Source organism: Lissotriton vulgaris, chromosome 9 (genome assembly GCF_964263255.1).
Source record: "Lissotriton vulgaris chromosome 9, aLisVul1.2, whole genome shotgun sequence".
Classification (NCBI taxonomy): Eukaryota; Metazoa; Chordata; class Amphibia; order Caudata; family Salamandridae; genus Lissotriton; species Lissotriton vulgaris.
In genome coordinates this window covers 1235971035-1235990174 of record NC_141697.1, presented here as the reverse complement: position 1 = coordinate 1235990174, position 19140 = coordinate 1235971035, and the positions used below count along the sequence as shown (strand labels likewise).

The 19140-nt window shown below is 44.9% G+C and overlaps 1 protein-coding gene across 1 annotated transcript in view; it reads left to right on the top strand.

Annotated features, from left to right (window-relative positions):
* LOC147693145 (putative peptidyl-tRNA hydrolase 2) overlaps window positions 1-19140 on the top strand; it is a 71850-nt gene that overhangs the window by 27540 nt on the left and 25170 nt on the right. The window lies entirely within an intron of this gene.

The following is a 19140-nucleotide window of genomic DNA, read 5'->3' as shown; positions in this document are numbered from 1 at the left end:
CATTAAGTTGTACTCAATTAGCTGACCTTCAGATAGATAGAAGGTTGAGTCAGTCTTGCTGGGATTCAAACTTGTAACCTGCAGATCACTGTATGATTAAGCGGTCAACTCACTGAGCCATCTTGTTGCCCATGTTATAAAACATATAAGCTTAATGGATGCGCACAGGGATCGCTAGGTAAGCAGGGTGCACATGAGATCATCACATCTGAGGAAACACGCATGTATATGTGGGTTGCAGAAGCGCAGAGACAGGAAGAAGCCTTGAAATATGGTACATGACAACCGCCCCGATTCAGTCGTGAGACTACCGATTAAAAGACTAGTCTCTTGACTCCCGATTCCTGCATTCAACAAGCATTTGTAATGCAACAGGTCTCGCATTTACATGAGTTTGAGCTATTGGCAATGTAAATGACAATGCCTTTTATTTATGTTTTGTTTTTTTAAACCTAAATAAAACGCATTGTCATTTACAATGCCAATAGCTTAAAGTCTCGTAAATGCGAGACCTATTGCATTGCAAATGCTTGTTAATATTGCAACCGACGAGAGACCAAATATTTTTTTATGGAAAGAGCTAGCAGATTCTCCCAAAACTCACTCCAGTAATGGTACATTGTATTTGGATAAAAACAGGGCACAAGTCCTAAAATAAGAAGTGGGGGGGTGCTCCAAGTTAGGTGGTGTCACAGGAAGTGACATCACAACAGGAAGTGACGTCACGAAAGGTGATGGGGCAGGTTCAAGGGCAAAGCAGAATTTTGGTAGGTAGCGCATTCGTGCGCTACACAAGATTGACAGCCGGACCTGTACTTGGGAGATCGTCGGGGCGGCAGTGTGGGCAAGTAACACCACAGTTCACTCTCTCCTAAGGCGCCTTCTTGTAGCCTAGTACACCCGCTACCACCATGTGCCTCCTGGCAGCTGCCATACTCCTTCCCAGTGTAATTCATGACCCACCATACTTAGTGGTAAAAGTATACGCACCTCCGAGAGGGGAATCTTGAAAGCCTCGGCAATCTTTCCATACAGCCCAATCACGTTGGTGAAGCCCTCAATACGGCCAGCTTTTGAGCAGGGGGGGCGGCGTCCAACTGGTAAAATAAGTGGGGGGACGCCGTCCACCCGCGTGGTACCCCAACTCGAGCCCTGGATAAAAAACAAAAAGAACTACAGCTCTGAGAATATTGACAGAAAACAACAGCTTACCACCATTTTAAAATAATAGTTGTTATAACTGCTACGGTCCTTTTGTTTAGGAAATACCTAGAGGCTCTTGGAAAGCTATCAAGAGCTCAGCTGCTCCCGGCAACCTTCACTTTGTTGGCTCCAAAACCAAATCTGTCTACACAAAACAAACTCATAAGAGGTAGATTTCTATGGCTACCCTTGAAATCTCTCTATCCCTGGGCAGGAATGGTTCTCAGTTCACATTTAAAAGCTCACTTTGAATAAATATATTACTAAAGCATGATGTGATGGTGCACTGTAATTTACAGACAGCACACTCCCATTGAAATGGCCACAGGCTTTCCCATTGACGTGCAGTTTTACTGACTTCTGTCTGAACACAGCAAATATAGTACAAGAATTAAAGGTATCTCACTTTCTGAATGAACAGAACACTTGTCCTTTGTCAACTGGAGTCTCTTGCCAGACCAGTCCCATAGTCCCAAAAAATAGATCACCTTGATAAAATCGGACTCTCCATAGTGAGTGGATTTCTCGAGTCTTGGTTTGCTAGTGTTTTTTGGTCCAATGAAGGAGAGGTAGGATGGTGGTATAAGGCAGTGGTGAAAGAGTTGTTCAATATCATGGTGAGGATGGCGTGAAACTCCATGTGGCCCACCATGCCATCCATTCCACTAGTGCATATTAACCCATGGGGAACTCCATGCGTCCCGCTCTGTCTTTCATTCCACTGGTGCACATGAACACTTGATGAACTCCCTGCAGGCCACTCTGCCATCCATTCCGCTAGTGCATATGAACTCGTTGTGAGCGCTATGCAGCCCACTCTGCCATCATTCCACTGGTGCACATGAACACTTGGTGAACCCCATGTGGCCCACCCTGCCATCGATTCTGCTGGCGCGCGTGGACTGTTTGAACTCCATGCAGCCCACCCTGCCGTCCATTCCGCTGTTGCATATGGATTGTTGGTGAACTCCATGGTGCCAACCCTGCCATCCATTCCACTGGCACACATGAACTCTTGGTGAAGTTGTTCTATCTTGTTTCCGGTCTAAATTAATTGCCATGTTCTCTATTTTTGGAATATCATTTTGTATATTTGCAAACCTATATATTCCTAGTGTCACATCATGTGCTCCGCCCCCCCCCGCCCCTTTGCTCTAACCCTTTCTGTCACCCATTGGAATGTTGAATATCGACAACAACTTTATAACAACATTCCCCACTGAGGCATCTTTCCTTTCATCAGATCCTCAAGATGCAGGAAGAAGAAACACCTTCGTCAACGTTGGCTAAGGGGATTTATCACTTCAATTATGGTGCCTGACTTTAATTTCATCTGCTTGTCCTGACTGATGTTGTGGAGTTCTTTTATTTCAGCACTCTCCACACAATATTGTCATATAGCAAATAAAAAGCCAACTCTTTGCATCGTTTTCAGTATGCTGCTTTTCATCATTTTGGTACATTATACAATATTGTGGTATTTGAAGGAAAACATCCGTGTTGCAAGCGTTCTTGTGGCATAGTCCTTCTCACTGACACTCCTTTTAGTCAGGCATTGAGAATCGACGGGCACGGACAACAGCCGCTTTCCGATCAAACTTCTTGCCTTTCTGATGTGATTGCCTGCAGCGGATTTGCTGTGAGTCTCTCATCAGTTGTTTCCGACGTCTGCAGCACCTGTACCGTTTTACATTGGACGCTTTTCCTGTTCCCTGCCACCTCGCTGATTTGCTACGCTCGTTTAGGGGAAAGTTGTTCACTTTTACTCATGAACCTTCTCCATTGCATTTGGACAAATAGTGATTGCTGATGATATTCACATTTACAGTATTTCATTCAGAATTATCATGAGTCAGCAATTCTGTGTTTGGTGTATAGTTATGAATGATATTCATAGAACTATTATTTATTTATTGTTACTGTCTAAAAAGTTGAGAATGGTGATTCATATACTGTTTTATTTCATTTATTTGTATCTTCTTTTGATTTCTCCAAGTCTATATGATTACTCTTTCATGTCTGCAGCAAGTATGAATCAACCTCCTTCATTTCTATCTGACACATGTGAACCTATATTACAGTGGAAAAGATTAATACAATATTTCAAGTCTTATTTAATTGCTATTGGTTGTGCTAAAGTTTCGGCTGTCAGGAAACAACACATATTATTACACAACCATGGCATTGAGGTTAGGAAAGTTTTTGAAAGTTTTCCTGAACCTGATGACCATGATGGTGGTTTTGGGTATACTGTTGTAAATATATGTACAATTAACAAGTTAGAGCAACGATTTGGAGAAAAGGTAAATGTCCTTGAGAGACATACTATTTTGGCAGGTCTCAAGGGAATAATGAGACAGTAGCTAATTACATTGCTGTACTTCGAGGTTTAGCCGAGAACTTGTGATCCATGAATTACCTGATTACCTTATTAGAGATCAATTGGTGCGCTGAAAGAATAATTTTAAGATATGGGAGAAATGTTTAGATGGGGACCCTTAATTTAAAAGATGCCATAGATATAGCAAAAATATGTAACACACACAGCAGATTGTATTAAGGAGATACAGTTATCTAATGAGAGATCCTAAATCAAGTCCGAGATTATAATAACGTTTCAGAAGATAACAAAGGGAGACTCAAAGAGATTCACAAAGAGAAATATAATCAAAAGTACAAAATGAAATGTTTCAGATGTGAAAGTTCAGGGCTTTTAGCTAATAGTATGAATTGTATAGCAAGAACAGCTATGTGTAGGAAGTGTAATCGCAGAGGTCATTTTGCCAGAGTATGTAGCGACCTAGGTAATAATTGGGTCAGTTGTGTTTTAGATACTGAGAAAGATCAGAAGAAGTATGTTTTCCAATTGAATGACAACATTGATGACTGTGATACTTTCCATGCCGATTTTGATATACATATGTAATTCAGAAACCTAATGTGGGTTACAATAAATATCCCATTCCTCTTGAGGGAATGGTAACCATGAAGATTTCCTTTGAAAATAGAAGTACTGTAGAAAGGATATATGTGGGAAAAAGGGGTTCCAATCTTTTGGGATGGAAGCATCAAAGGGATCTAGGAATCAAATGATATTCCACATCAGCTGAACCCGTAACTTTCAACATAAAATAAAACGAAAAGATAATGCCAAACCTGTGGTACTTAAATGCCGAACAATACCCCTCATGATGGAGAAACCTTTAATTCAAGTACTGGAAAAGTTGACAATACTAGTAGTAATTGAACCTATAGAGTGTGCAGAATTGGTCTCCCCTATAGTCCTAGCATCCAAGTCAAAAGGCAGCTCTATTCGCCTGTGTGTAGATTTGAGGGACCTTAATGCTAACATTTGGGTAGATCGTCTCCCTCTACCAAATATTAACGAAATGCTAAGTGTGATAGGTGAGGCAGAACTCTTTACTGTAATTGATCTCTCTTCTGCATACCACCAGGTTGAGGTACATCCACATAGTAGATCTTTGACTCAGTCTGTACCGGTTTTTGGAGCATATAGGTTCTGCTGGATGTCTTTTCTTTTGCACCTACTGTTACAGTATTCCAAAGGGTGATGCAGCAAATTTTGATAGGAGTTGAAAATGTATTAGGTTTCCAGGATGATCTGTTGATTTATGGAGAAACGAAGAGAAGCATAATACAGTACTCTGCACCGTATTCAATAAACTAAAAGAAGCTGGGCTTACTTTAAAGAAGGAGAAGTGCCAAATTGGGGTGGGATCAGTTACATAATCAGGACATTTGCTATCAAAGAAAGGGATAAACCCTAACCATAATTTCTTTGATTCCATAAGATTGGCTCCATCTCCCAATGGCAAGAAGGAAGTCAAATAATTTTTAGGGCTCAGAATATTACTTGACATTTGTGAAGAATTTTGCTGATCTTTATACCTTAAAAAAAGATAAATTTGGTGCACAGAGTGTCAAGAAGCCTTTGCTTTGTTTGGATTTTGAGATCAAGAGAAATGTTAAACTGACTACTGATGCTCTAGCACCAAAGGGATAGGAGCCACCCTCAGTCAAATAGTGGATGGGTAAGAAATAATTTTTGCATTTGCCTCGTGAGCATTGTCTGGTGCAGAGTATATGTATTTGGTTGTTGAAAGAAAGGCCCTGCCGTGTTATCGGGCAGTGCATCATTAACAAAAAAATTCTTTGGGGCATCCTTTTTATCTTAAGGATAGACCACAAACCATTGATTTCTCCATTTTCCTTTAAAAGCATTGAAAGAACCACACTGAGGATTTCCAGGGGTTGTAAGGATTTAATTTAAGAATATTTTACATTCCTGGTGTATAAATGTAGCACCAGACTGTCTTTCTAGTTTGCCTCTTTCTGATAAGGGTGGAGAGAAAGACTGCAGAAGAACTGGTAGTGACACCTATCATTGATGGGCCTAATCTAAATAAATGAAAGGTCAAATATGTAATCAGATCCGGTATTACGCAGGGTCATAAAGCTGGTAATAAAAGAATGGCCTAAAATATGTTCAGAACTAGACAAATCTGTGAAGGAATTTTAGGACATTTGTAATTAACTGTATATTAATGATGGGAATCTGTATAGAGGGGGGAAAAGTTAATTCCACTAGTAATGTTGTATGGGAAACGTATCGTAGCACACAAAGGTCACTTAGGCTGCAGTTTGACCAAGAACAAGGCGAGATTCCATTATTGGTGGCCTCGTATGGATTCATTGATTAAAAACAACATAAAGGAGTGTATAAGCTTTGCATACTGTGACAAAAGTAAACAAGTCAAGAAAAATCCTATATTGGTAGTAGAAGCACCATCTACCCCTTGGAATACAATTGCCTTAGACATCATTGGGCCAATGAACTGAGTTAGTCTAGGAGGAAGGTTTATCTTGAGCTTAATTGATCATCTTTCCAAGTGGGTGTGACCAAAGTAGATGGACAACATGAACACTAGTGTAATTATCACATTTCTGCTCCTCTTTTGGGCAAATCTGAGCTTTGACCACCTGAGGTTGCCTGATGTTATAATGCTTCAATGTTTGTTTATCCTTTTTTTATTGATGTTGGAGGTTGTGTAGTACATGGTAACATACGTTAGGATGTTGTCATCCGTGATCTTCTCTGCATGTTCCAGGAGGTTTTCTCGATTCTGGTTCCTGGCTCTCAATTTTCTCAGCAGTCTATCTATAAAGCATTTGCAAACTGCCCTTGAGCAAATGGTTTCGTTGAGTGCATTAACAGATTGAGCAAGGAATGTTTTCATCTCAATCTGGCCAATGCTACCACTCTTAAGAAAGCATTAGATGACGTGATATGGTTGTATCGTATCACGCCCCACTCAGGCACAGGGGTTTCTCCATTTTTATCCTTAAATTAAATCCAGCCTCTCAGTGGTTAACTGGAAGTAAATCAAATGTAAATAAAGAGTATTATGGACAATGTAAATGTAGGAGATGTAGTGAGTCAAGTTGCTTAGATCCGCTCAAGCTAGATCTTCTAAGTTTTCCTTTCCTAGGAAAATCTGAAAAGTCATGAGAAATGTTTTTTTCTACAATGATCAAATTTGGACTATCGACAAAATTGTAAGAGATAGGTATGTTGAAAGGGAACATGTAATTGCAGAAGAAATGTATTACAAACCTAATTGTAAGAAGTCTGTTTTACGTAAACGATGCAAAATACCTGTATGGCACAAGGCTTATATGTTGAGCTAGCTGTTTACATAATTTCAGCTTTTTTAGCAGTCCATTCATTATTTTAAATGTAGAGACTTATGTTAGTGTCATTGTTCTTATATTGTTATAGCATGTTTGTTTCTTCTATGGGAAGGAGATGTGCTGTATCTTGTTTCCTTTCTGAATTAATTGACATGTTCTCTATTTTTAGGTCTCGTAGCGAACACAGCGCGTCAGCGCTGTGTCTCCGCTAGAGATCTTTTGTTAGCGAGTGTGCTTCCCAGGAGACAGTTTCGGCCGCGCGCATCCTTGGAGTGGATTTGAAACGGGAACGCGCGCTGTGGCCAGGCGCTGTCTCCTGGGAAGCGCAAGCACCACACACGCATGCGCATACACACACACAAGCGCCCATGCACGCACATACATACATACATACATACAGAGACACACCCCTGACACATACACACACGCGCGCGCGCACACAGAAACACACAAGTGCACTGAGGCCCCCCCTCCCCCGCCGTCACCGTCGCATACACACACGAGCAAACACGCACACACACACACAAGTGCACCAAGCCCCCCAAGCCTTTTGAAACTTACCTGGGCAATGTCGGGGACTCTTCTCTCAGCACGCGGCGCCCAACCTCCTGCTAGCGCGGCCCCGGGTCTCCACACCGCTCACAGGAGCCCCGGGCCGCGAGACGCATCGACTCCGCCTGCCTCCTCTTCCGGTCTGGACGTGGCCCCGCCCCCGTCACAGGCGACCGTGCCTGACTTCCGGGGCGGCAGCGGCGGACTTCCGGGGGCATTTAGGATGCTGCTGCTGATTTCTCTGTCCTCCGTGTATTCCGTCCGTGGATTCTTTCCGTCTTCTGTTTTTCTTGTTTACGTGTCCTGTTGTTTCCGTGCTGACATAGCTTTAAACCTTCCGACATGTTTGATTGCGGCTGCACTTTCTGGTGTAAATATTTTCACTTTTAATGAAAATCATACTCTGCACATTTCTAAAGGAAACGGTCTCACTTTACTGTTCTGATTGGGAGTCCATATTGTTTTAGATCTACAGAACAACCCGTACCTCATTGTGCCCCGTACCCACATCTGAAGAGTCGCTGCTGCTTTGTTTTCTGTGACTCAGTGCCTCAGCATTTATAGTCTTCGCCCTTTCCTTTTGCAATTAATTGTTTTTCAGGTGCTATTGTCTATTGAACCACATTGAGACTACAAGTCCCAGAATGCACTATTTAGTAAGTAGAATCCTAGGGCAGAAACATGCAGTAGCCCTCGCTTTTGCATCAGCAGGAAACGTAGTGGTTACATATATCTACCATACTTTTTTCAGTTTTTAATTGTTTTGCAGTAGGAGGACATATATTAAACAAGCTTTGGCAATGCAAATAGGTCTCACCAATGTCTATTACAATGGCTTGTTTTTTTGTTTTGTTGGCTTTCATCACTATTGGGTTTGTCCCGCCCCTGCAGCATGGCTTTTTTATCTTCATATTCAGTTGATGACTTGTATCCTTCCATGGCTCACATCAGCAAACTATTTATTTTCTTTGAGCACCTTGTAGGAGTGCACATGAGTGTGTCCTTCGCAAACGTCTGTGCGGCACAAGCTTATTCATCAAGCCACAATACCCCACGGCACCACGCTGCCCCCCTTCATAGCCCATTAACAATAAAGTGATCTTTTTACCAGTACTTTTGTGTGCACCCATTCTCACGCACACATACGCACATGTACACACAGACCCCCACACACACACACACATGGGCACACACACATGCGTGTTCACACACATGCACGCGCACACACACACACACACACACACACACACACACACACAGTTTCATGGTAGTGGTGCTCACTTTCACAGAGAAACCACCAAATCCATCAAAAATGGGCCATCGGAGTTCAATTAAAGTTATTGATCTCAAATATCCGATTTTGCCAATTTGATAAAATGGCTGAAAAGGCACTTCATTACTGATTGCCTTATTTAACTCATGGCTGATGAATCATGCCTGCAAGGCTTAAAATGTATTTTCAAATGAACGAATGTTCATGCCTATTCACAACACTGCGTACTTCACTTTCTACTCACAGAAACGCACACTTGCCCCCTCAAACAAAACACTCACACACTCTGATCACACCCTTAGTCTAATCTATGGCCACAGGCCAAGCACATTTATATACGTAGCACCACTGCCATACACACACGGACACCATCACTGCCATGCACACAGGGACACCACCACTGCCATACACACAGGGAAACCACCACTGCCATACACATATCAGACACCACCACTGCCATACACACACAGACACCACCACTGCCATACACACACAGACACCACCACTGCCATGCACACACGGACACCACCACTGGCATACACACAGGGAAACCACCACTGCCATGCATGCACGGACACCACCATTGCCATACACACACACGGACACCACCTTTGCCATGTACACACAGACACCACCCCTCCCATACACACACGGACACCACCCCTCCCATACACACACGGACACCACCACTGCCATGCACACACAGACACCAAAAAACAAAAATTATGCAAAGCATTGTCATTTACAATGCCAGTAACTCAAACTTAAATGCTGCGAGACCTATTGCATTGCAAATGCTTGTTGGTATATTATACTGTACATTTGTGTGTATATACATACGTATATATTCCCAGTGCTACATTGTGTGTCCCTCCCCCCCTTTCTTCTTACCCTTTCCGCCACCAATTGGAATGTTGACAGTTGGATGTACCCGTTGAGATTGGATATGAATGTTGTTCTGGAATAAAATCTTATGTTTGCTTCCAGCCTGTTCCTGTTTATTTTGAATGACAACAGAAGTCCATGCAGCCCACCCTGCCATGAACTCAAGGCTATTTCTAAGTGGCCCAATCTTGTGTCCCTCCTCTGGATGAACTCCTGGTGGTTCCAACCGACTCACAGTGCTGCCCCTGCACAGACTGCGCAAGAATACCTGGCAGCCTTCCTGTGGCCCACTCTGCAATGTCCCCACTCTACTCGACTGGCTGCATGAGAGACCCCCATCACCCACGCTGTCGCCTCTGCAGAGGCTGCTTGTAGACTGCTGCTGATCTCTGCATGGCCCTCTCTCACATTAGTCCAGTGTCTGATTGTGGACTCTTGTCGGTCTCCAGATCACCCATCTAGACAACTCTCCATGCGCTGCCCGTGGATCACGGTGGTCTCCCGTGGCTGACCATGGACTCGTGGGGTCTCTGTGAGGGCCTCTCTTCCCTGGCTGCTTGTGGACTCTGGGAGGTCTCTTTGGGATCCTCTATTATTGCTCCATGGGTTGCTCGTGGACACTGAGTGTTCTGTGTGGCTTGCCCTTCCATCGCTCCAGTGGCTGCTTGGGGTCTCCTGCAGTCTCTGGTTCGCCCACCTACACTTCTTCTCTCCAGTGACTCCTCTTGGTCGACCCCCCCCCCCCCCCCCCCCGCCATCCCTCGGCCACCTACCGTTGGACTCCTGGTGCTGTGACACTCAACTGATCCTATCTCTCACCAGAGACCCTAACACTGCCAAAACCAACCTGCATGAAGGAATGAAAGAAGTAGCCGACTGGATGAAGCACAGCCGTCTGAAACTGAACTCAGACAAAACAGAAGTCCTCATCCTAGGCACCTCCCCCTCCGCCTGGGATGACTCTTGGTGGCCAGAGGCCCTTGGAAAAGCACCCATCCCGACGGACCACGCACGGAACCTGGGCGTCATCCTGGACTCCTCCCTCTCGATGAACAGACAAGTCAACGCCGTTTCTTCATCTTGCTTCAACATTCTTCGCATGCTCAAAAAAACATTTCGTTGGATCCCCACCTTAACTAGAAAAACGGTCACCCACGCTCTGGTCACGAGCCGACTGGACTACGGAAACACCCTCTACGCCGGTACCACCGCAAAACTCCAGAAAAAACTCCAACGAATCCAGAACGCCTCAGCCAGGCTCATATTAGACATCCCGCGTAAAGAACACATCTCTGGTCACCTGAAAAACCTCCACTGGCTCCCCATCAATAAGAGGATTACTTTCCGGCTCCTGACCCACGCACACAAAGCACTCTACAAAATCGGACCCGAATGCCTCAACACACGACTGTCCTTCTACACCCCCTCCCGCCAGCTACGATCCTCCAACCAAGCCCTTGCTACTGTACCCCGCATCAACAAAACCACCATGGGAGGCAGATCCTTCTCTTACCTGGCAGCTAAAACCTGGAACTCACTTCCCACTCACCTTCGCCTTACTCAGAACCACCTAGCATTCAGAAAGCAACTTAAAACGTGGATATTTGACAAGTAATTCCCCACCCTTCTTCAAGCGCCTTGAGAACCTCTGGGTATGTAGCGCGCTATATAAATGTATTGACTTGACTTGACTTGACTTGACTTGTGTGTCTCTTCCTCCCTCCTCTCAGCTCATGGACTCCTAATAGGGGTGTGTCTGTCTGTCCGTCTGCGTCTCCTCCTGCAATTTCTCCAGTGTTTATTTCGCCTTCATTTTTTGGTACAACTCAACAATTGATGTAACAGACACAAACATTTTAAATTTAATACGTCTTTTGGAAAGGGCTGTAGATTGTTAATTCGTTCATATACGGGTCCACTAGGTGGCGCTGTAACATAACAAAATATACCATTCGCTGCATCTCAGTAGAATAACACCATTTGTGTCTCCAATTTTCATTGTCAACGCACTTGCTATTAGGAATAGAGCACAGGCCTAAACTCCCCTCGGTGTCCACACCTCTGAGGAGCATTTGCTGACGGGTGAATGAACAGCCAGGCAGAGCCCAGCAGTGGATTGCAATGGGTTAAAGCTGAGAGCTGAGCAGTGTTCTGTGGTGACTGCAATGTTGGGTGTGCTGTAGAAGCAGGTTGTAGCGCCTCGAGCATTGCTTTCAGGGGGTTGTAAAGTAACACAGACCTGGTTAGGCCTTTAACCTCCGCTGCCCCCTGGGTGGAAGTAGGGTATCTGTAACGAGGCATTGATGCTTGTGCCAATGGAAGCCTCGGGGCCTTTAACACCCAGTGCAGCCCTGGGCAGAGGGCAGTAAGGCTATATTAGAACACTGGAATGTTGAGAACTCCATTTAAGACAAAGAAGCTCCAGGTCAGTAACCCTTGGCAGAGACCTTCTGCTCTGATGTTTTCTTAAACAACTTTATTTCTCATTTTCGTTTAAAGAAACGCACATTGCATAGTCATCACATACAGCGTTGAAGACAAATATCGGGAGGAGATTGGCACAAGTCATTCCCATAGATCGGATAAAAGGGTTAAGCCAGCAAGCACCAACATTGTTCCCCAATTCATGATGTTTCATACCCGACCCCCGTCAGATTTGAACATCTACTGCAAGATTTTAACGCATGCCTTTCTTTTTAGAAGTTTATGATGAGGTTGTGAAGTTGGGTAAACTTCCCCCATCTTTAAGGAAGGAAGGCCGGTATCACGGAACTACTGAACCCAGGAAAGCCTACCAAGGATTTCTCACCATACCGTCTCTTATCGTTAATCAATCCTGATAATAAAATCCTTGCGAAAATGATAGGTAAAAAAATCCAAGCGCAAATCAGAGGTATGGTCTCACCCGAGCAGTCCGGTTCATGCGTGGCAGGTCATTATACCATCTCTGCTCCTTCTTTGCACTTTTCCAACAGATGGAAGCTGAGCTTCTCTTCACGACGGGGCTTCTGTATGAACAGGAGGCCTCGGATTCCCTATCCTGGACATATATGTTTGAAACACATTGTGGTAGATGTGGGCGTAGGGCTCCTAGGGGTGGGGTTGGGCGTAGGGCTCCTAGGGGTGGGGTTGGGCGTAGGGGTCCTAGGGGTGGGGTTGGGCGTAGGGGTCCTAGGGGTGGGGTTGGGCGTAGGGCTCCTAGGGGTGGGGTTGGGCGTAGGGCTCCTAGGGGTGGGTGTTTGACTCCTAGTGGACGGCTGCTAGGGGTGCAGGTGAGAGGAGGGTTCCTAGGGGTGAGCGGCAGGCTCCTAGGGGTGTGGGTGGGTGGAGGGCTTCTATGGGTAGGGGTGTTCGGTGTGCTCATAGGAGTGGGCATTGGGCTCCTATGGGTGGAGGTGGGATTGGGTGTAGGGCTCCTAGGGATGGGGGTGGGTGTAAAGCTCCTAGGGGTGGGCGGCGTGCTCTTAGGGGTGGGCATCAGGCTCCTAGGACTGGTGGTGGTGGGCCGTGGGCCCCCCCAATGACATCAGCAGGATGAATTACTGCTCAGAAGGTGATTATTACCCCGGCTACTTTATTTATTCATTAACGCATCCTTACTCCTTACTAGAGCTTCTATCAACACTATGCTTTATTTTCTTGAGCTTTTGCAAGTCGCAAAACACCGTAGGGTTAGATGCGCAACCCTGACGCTCCCTTATGCCAGAGCAGGATTTCCTGCGCTTTATCTAGAACACCATGACTGGTAGCACAAGCCGTATACCTATAAGTGGATACATCCTGAATTCAAACTATAGGCATATCAAATTGAACAAGATATGGCTGGGAATAAGCCATTGATCATTTTTTTGCTGGGTAAAGAGCATGGCCCGATGCGCTTAGATGTAGTTACATGCAGAAGATACGCTGACACTAACTGGCATGCGGCGGTAATTCAGGATTTTTTTCATTTTGGCTTTCCAAGTGCTGCAACCCTGTACCCCCTCTTTGCTATAAAGGAAGGCCCAGAGGCAAAGGACAAGATGGGGCTTAAGATCTTGTGTGATTTTTGATTTTATATAGCTGGCCAATTTATCTTGCAGAGTTAAGAAACTCTAAAGGCACAGTTTCCAAATTTTCCAGCCACATCCCACACTCTTCTGTCCCTCAGCCTTACCTCGGTCTCTACACTCCCTCAGGGACTGATATAGTACAATGCAATGTCAGAGGCGTCGAAAACCCACGAGCTGCAGGCTAGAATTAAAGGAGAACAGAGGTAGGGGAACCACTAGCAGATGGCAGTGGGTGATGTTGCAGCATGCACACCCCACAGGTATCCTTCAACAGCGGGCAAAGCTTACTGCAAGTGACCACACCCCATCTGTCCTGAGAGCCAGAGGACTTGCAGTCCTCTATGCGTGCCCTAGATTCCCATACCCCACAAGGCTATTTCCATCGAGCGTGGATTTGCATCCTCAATCAATCAGGGATTTGTGAAGCGCACTACTCACCCGTGAGGGTCTCAAGGCGCTGGGGGCAGAGAAAGAATATCTTAACATCCTGTGTGAGATGTGGATACAGAGGACCCCGTCTCTGAATCAAGCCTCGTTGAGTTGTATTAAAGGCAGCCCATTAACTTGCGTAGATCCAGAGCCTCAGCTCGCCTCCTCACGAAGGAGTCTTACTCTAAGGCGGGCCTTTTCCTTCCGAGAAAGAGTGGACGGAGGATCCTATATACTGCTGCGACACTTTGGACACACATGCGTCTACTTGACCCCAACCTCATGTTCTAGGGACATCTGACGGCCGCGTCCATCTCTGCATGGACAACAGCCCCTCTCCTGTTGCATGCTCCTTGTTGTAATATTTGCTTTACAACTCAGCCTCTGTGTAGGACCTGATGGCCAATGGGCTTGCTTTCTGTATGGCTCTTCCTCACGCGCGACCCTATTCTCTGCCGCTGATGCTGGGGTGTGTTGTAATTCTTGACCACCTCCAATGCACTAACATTTTAGAAACACAAATGTACACCAACTAATAAAGCATATTCGAATTGCTCCTTCGGTGGCAGTCTCTGCACCAATAGCGGAAAGCATGTATCTGCCTATATGTCATTAACGTGTCTGCCCTGTCTTTCTTATGAAACTCGTCATTATTCTCAAAATAATCACAGTTCTCCCCGACGAACCTTCGTGCCTTTCTGTTCCTGTCTGTTTATTTTACCACCTGCCTCCCTGACTGGGTGGGGGGCTCTGTCAGCACCGTGGCCCTTCGGCCTCCAGCTATAAGGGTTGTTAAAAGCCCTGAACCCGAGTTATTGGACCGACCCGCAGGCGAGAACCTGCATTGAGGGAAAAGGCTGTCATTCACTGAGCTCTCGGTAGCCAAGCTGTCTTGGCTACTGAATCTTTGTGTTTCTACTTCTATGTTATCCTTTCCCTACACCTGAGATCCCACAGTAACTTGGATAACGCTTACAAATTCAGAGTGGGTGAGGCGAAGAGAACCCTCTTATTCTTCAAATGTGTCTCAGATTAGCCACTTATGACTGGCTCATAGTGAAACCTGTCATTCACGGAACTTGAATTGCCCAAGAGTTGTTTTAGAAGAATCACCTCTGTAGTCCAAAGCACAGGAAGTAGTGTCATACCTGAAGAAAGCTTAAAAGGCAGGAAGTGCTCTATGAAAGCAAAACCATGTACAGAGTGATGGCAACCCCCTCCCTCCAGGGGCCCATTTCTTACAGATATTCATTGGCCCTGGGCTGCCTGTGGCCATCTTGAATGTTTGGGGGTCCCCCCACACCGCATTACCCGGGTTACGTCCCTGTGAAAGCGTTCCCTCTATCAGCCTAGAAATGGTGGCCACCAGGCCAGGTCATTGACTAAACATTTGGAGAAAAGGCAACTTTCTCAACATTAGTGCCGGGGGCACATGTACTCTTCTCCCACTCACTTGAAAAAGATAAACATTTTCGAAATATTGTAAAACAGGATAGGGCTGTGTTTTAGGGTCTCGGCGCAATCGCGGTGGCCGCGGCGCTGTGGAGGGCAAGCAAAAGAAACACCTAACAGTACTTTTGAGTGAATAATGAGAAGACCTTATATTTTAGTGTTGTTGGGAGAAAAAATGTTGTTTCATCAAAATGAAATAAATATATGTTAGTGTTTCTGCTCTAATACACATTATATAAAGAATAGGTGGGACAGGGGGTTTTCTGTACCCAACATGTAGATTATTGCAGCATTTAGGCCCATGGACCAGTAGATTATTTAAAAAAAACACTTCTCTTCAGAAGGATTGAGAGATTCTAAAGTGAACAGAGAAGAGCCTGCAACTCATGTGTAAAAGCCTGATCGGGGGAGTACTCCCCGAATAAACTGTGACCTCTAATTAGAAATAAACATGGGACTGGTTGTAGACAGCAAATAAATACTGGCCCATTATTGTCTAGGCATATCCAATCCATTTTTAAATTTGGAAACGATGCGACTGAGATCTCTCTGAAGCCTTGGTGCCCCTCAGTTCTCACTAAAACAATATTATCTGCCAGCTTTTTCAAAACTAAGTCTGAATAATATATCATGGGTGACTCGACAATGAGGAACGAGGTATAATGCTGGCTTTTGCTCGTCACGAAGAAGACATGGTTGTTAGGCTTGAAAAGAAGCACTTACGTTGAGTTACTCTGGAAAAACTCCAGAAGTATTCCATATCTCATTTGAAGGAATACGTCGCTTTATTTCAGGGTGGTTGGGGGCAGTGTTATTGCTTTATATTGTAGTTAAAACATTTTTCCATTTCCATGGCTCTTTGAGGGTTCACCACTGCTCTCTGATTACACGTGCAATCAATTGTTCCTGCAGATTAAACTACCTGGCAAGACCTGAAGTATTTCTGCCTGAGTGTTGAAAGAGAACAAGAACTCTCATAGTTGCAGTGAGAAAAGACTCGCTTGGTGGGGTTTCTAACAAAGAGAGCACCTCATAATAAACTGTAAGGAAACAGGCATTTTACCAGCCGCGGTTGCTGCAAGTAAGCGCAGTGGGGCCGACTGAGGGGGATTTCGAGAGACGACGTAAGAGAAAAATAAATAAAGAATTAATTTTCTCTCGTGGTCGTCTCTCAAAATCTCCCCCAACTCCCCCCCACCCTTCCCCCCGCGGCCCCACCGGTCTTAATTCTGCGGAAGCTGCTGCATTTTACTGCACTGAACTCAGTCTAAATCTCCCGTTTTTAGGTCGAGCCTGAGCAGCGCATGCGCTGCTCTGCGTGGCATGCTATATTAGAGTATAGACTTGAAGCCCCGCCCACTCTCCGCTCATATTTGTCCTTGGCTTGTGTCATTGTCCTTCGTAAATGCTGGCTTCTGATTCGTTAATAGGCTTGTTACTCCCTCTTTAGTACCGCCTTGTGTTCATTTCTAACCTCCCATGAGGACTGGCCCTTTTACTTTGGTTGTTACACAGTATGTTTTTTTAAGTCTGTAAGCTCTCTTTCCTTTACTGAGTTTCTCCACCTGCTGGCACGACATGCTTTCCTGCAGAATTCAGAACACCATGCGCGCTTTCACTTTCCAAGCAGCCCGGGACAAAGGCGGCTGCTTCTTTGAAGTGAAATAGATCTCACATTTGCAAGAGTTTGAGCTCTTGGCATTGTAAATAAAATATGTAAGTGTTAATTATCAAAACAGATAAATAAAAGGCATTGTCAGATACCATGGCAATAGCTTAAACTCTCGCAAATACGAGACCTATTACACTGCAAATGCTTGTTTGCAAAATGTACCAATATCAACCTCCACGGCTGCCCTGTCAGAGCGCACCACTGAAGGTGTTGGACTGGTGCAGTGTTCGTCATCCAACCCATCACTGGAGGTGCTGCGTCCGAGGTGAGGTCAAGCCGTGGTGCAGCCAACGCGTGGGACAAATCATACATAGATGATGCTTGGACTGCACTTCAAGTAGAAAGTCCTTGGAAGTCTTTGAATGGGAATTCAAACACAGGCTGTTAGTTGTGTGACAGAGGAGGAGGGGCACTGCTGGGGTACCAGACTCCCTCCTACCTGTGTCTTGTGTCCGCACTTGTACTGACCCCCAGAACAACAGCCCCTGGGCCGGGTGGTGGAGAGCTCTCCTCTTGCACTCCGTCAGACTAGAGTGGCGAGTCGGCTGGGCGAGCAGCCGTCTAGGGCTGACTTCGACTTTTGTATATCAGTATTGACCCGGTGGTGCCAGGTGTGGCATTTTTTCACACTCACTGACATTCACTCACTGACATTCACTCGCTGACATTCACTCGCTGACATTCACTCGCTGACATTCACTCGCTGACATTCACTCGCTGACATTCCCTCACTGACACACGATGAACTCAACTGGAAGACCTCCGCCCTTAAAACATGTACTTTGAAATTTGGTGACTTCTCATTTTGAGCAACATCGAAATGTTCCGTGGGGAAATGAGTAGACTCTGTATCTCAAGGCTTCGAAGTCTATGGTTTTTCTTCTAAGACGGCTAAAAGGGCCTTGAAATATAAGTTTATGCAGTTTCTACGCCTGTTGCTTCGTAGCCAATATTAGGGCAGCTTGGCGAAAATATTATATATTAAAGCGTCGGTTTTATGGCGGCAGAGCGGAATAAATACCACATCTGACATGGACTTGCGCATGGATCGGAGCAGAACGTATTGGACTTTTGATGCAGCTTTTCTGACAGTCAGTCCTTTGAATGATTAAAGAAGCGCTACGGCGATGTGTATTTGGGACTGACAGGTTTGTTATTCAAAGATTAAATACATTTATTGATCATTTATTCATTGGATTAGAAGAAGACGGGGAACTCTTATCGTCATTCATGTACATTAATAAAATAGTGCACAGCGGAGTAGTTTTGTTATTCAGCTCGGATGGAATCTATGTTATAATAACTTAGTTTCTGTAATACATTTTTATCTTTTGTTATACATGGCACCCACTGAAACTTACTAAAATATGTCACCAAGCTCCAGAACGATTCTTTGCACTCTGGTATATTTTGTGTTGTGAAATATCATGTTTCGGGGTCTGATTAAAATGTATGCATGTTCTGTAACATACGGCGGTCTCATAGAAACCATCTGACACACAATAATGAATCTATAGATACCCGTCTGCTGTTTAAAAAAAGTAGTGGATCGAGTGTCATTGTTTTTTCCCTTTTATTGTAATAATTTTAAATGTTCATCATTACATTTTTATTCTGTGAGTGGTTGCCCCATTCTCATGCCTGGCATTGACGGAAAGATGTGGCTCTCAGGAACTCATGCTGGACCATCACAAGGAGACACAGCTTGGCATCAGTAGCAAGCAAGCATCTGGGTCCCCGGTAAATCACTTGAACTATGCCGGTAGACATCGGTGAAATATGAACCTGGACATCACTGGAAGATGCAAGGCAGAGCAGGAATCAAAGAGACACTGTGGTATCAGCCACATTCAAACTAAAGAAAACAAAAACATATGGGGCTCCTCATATTCCAGTGCCCAGCTTCAACT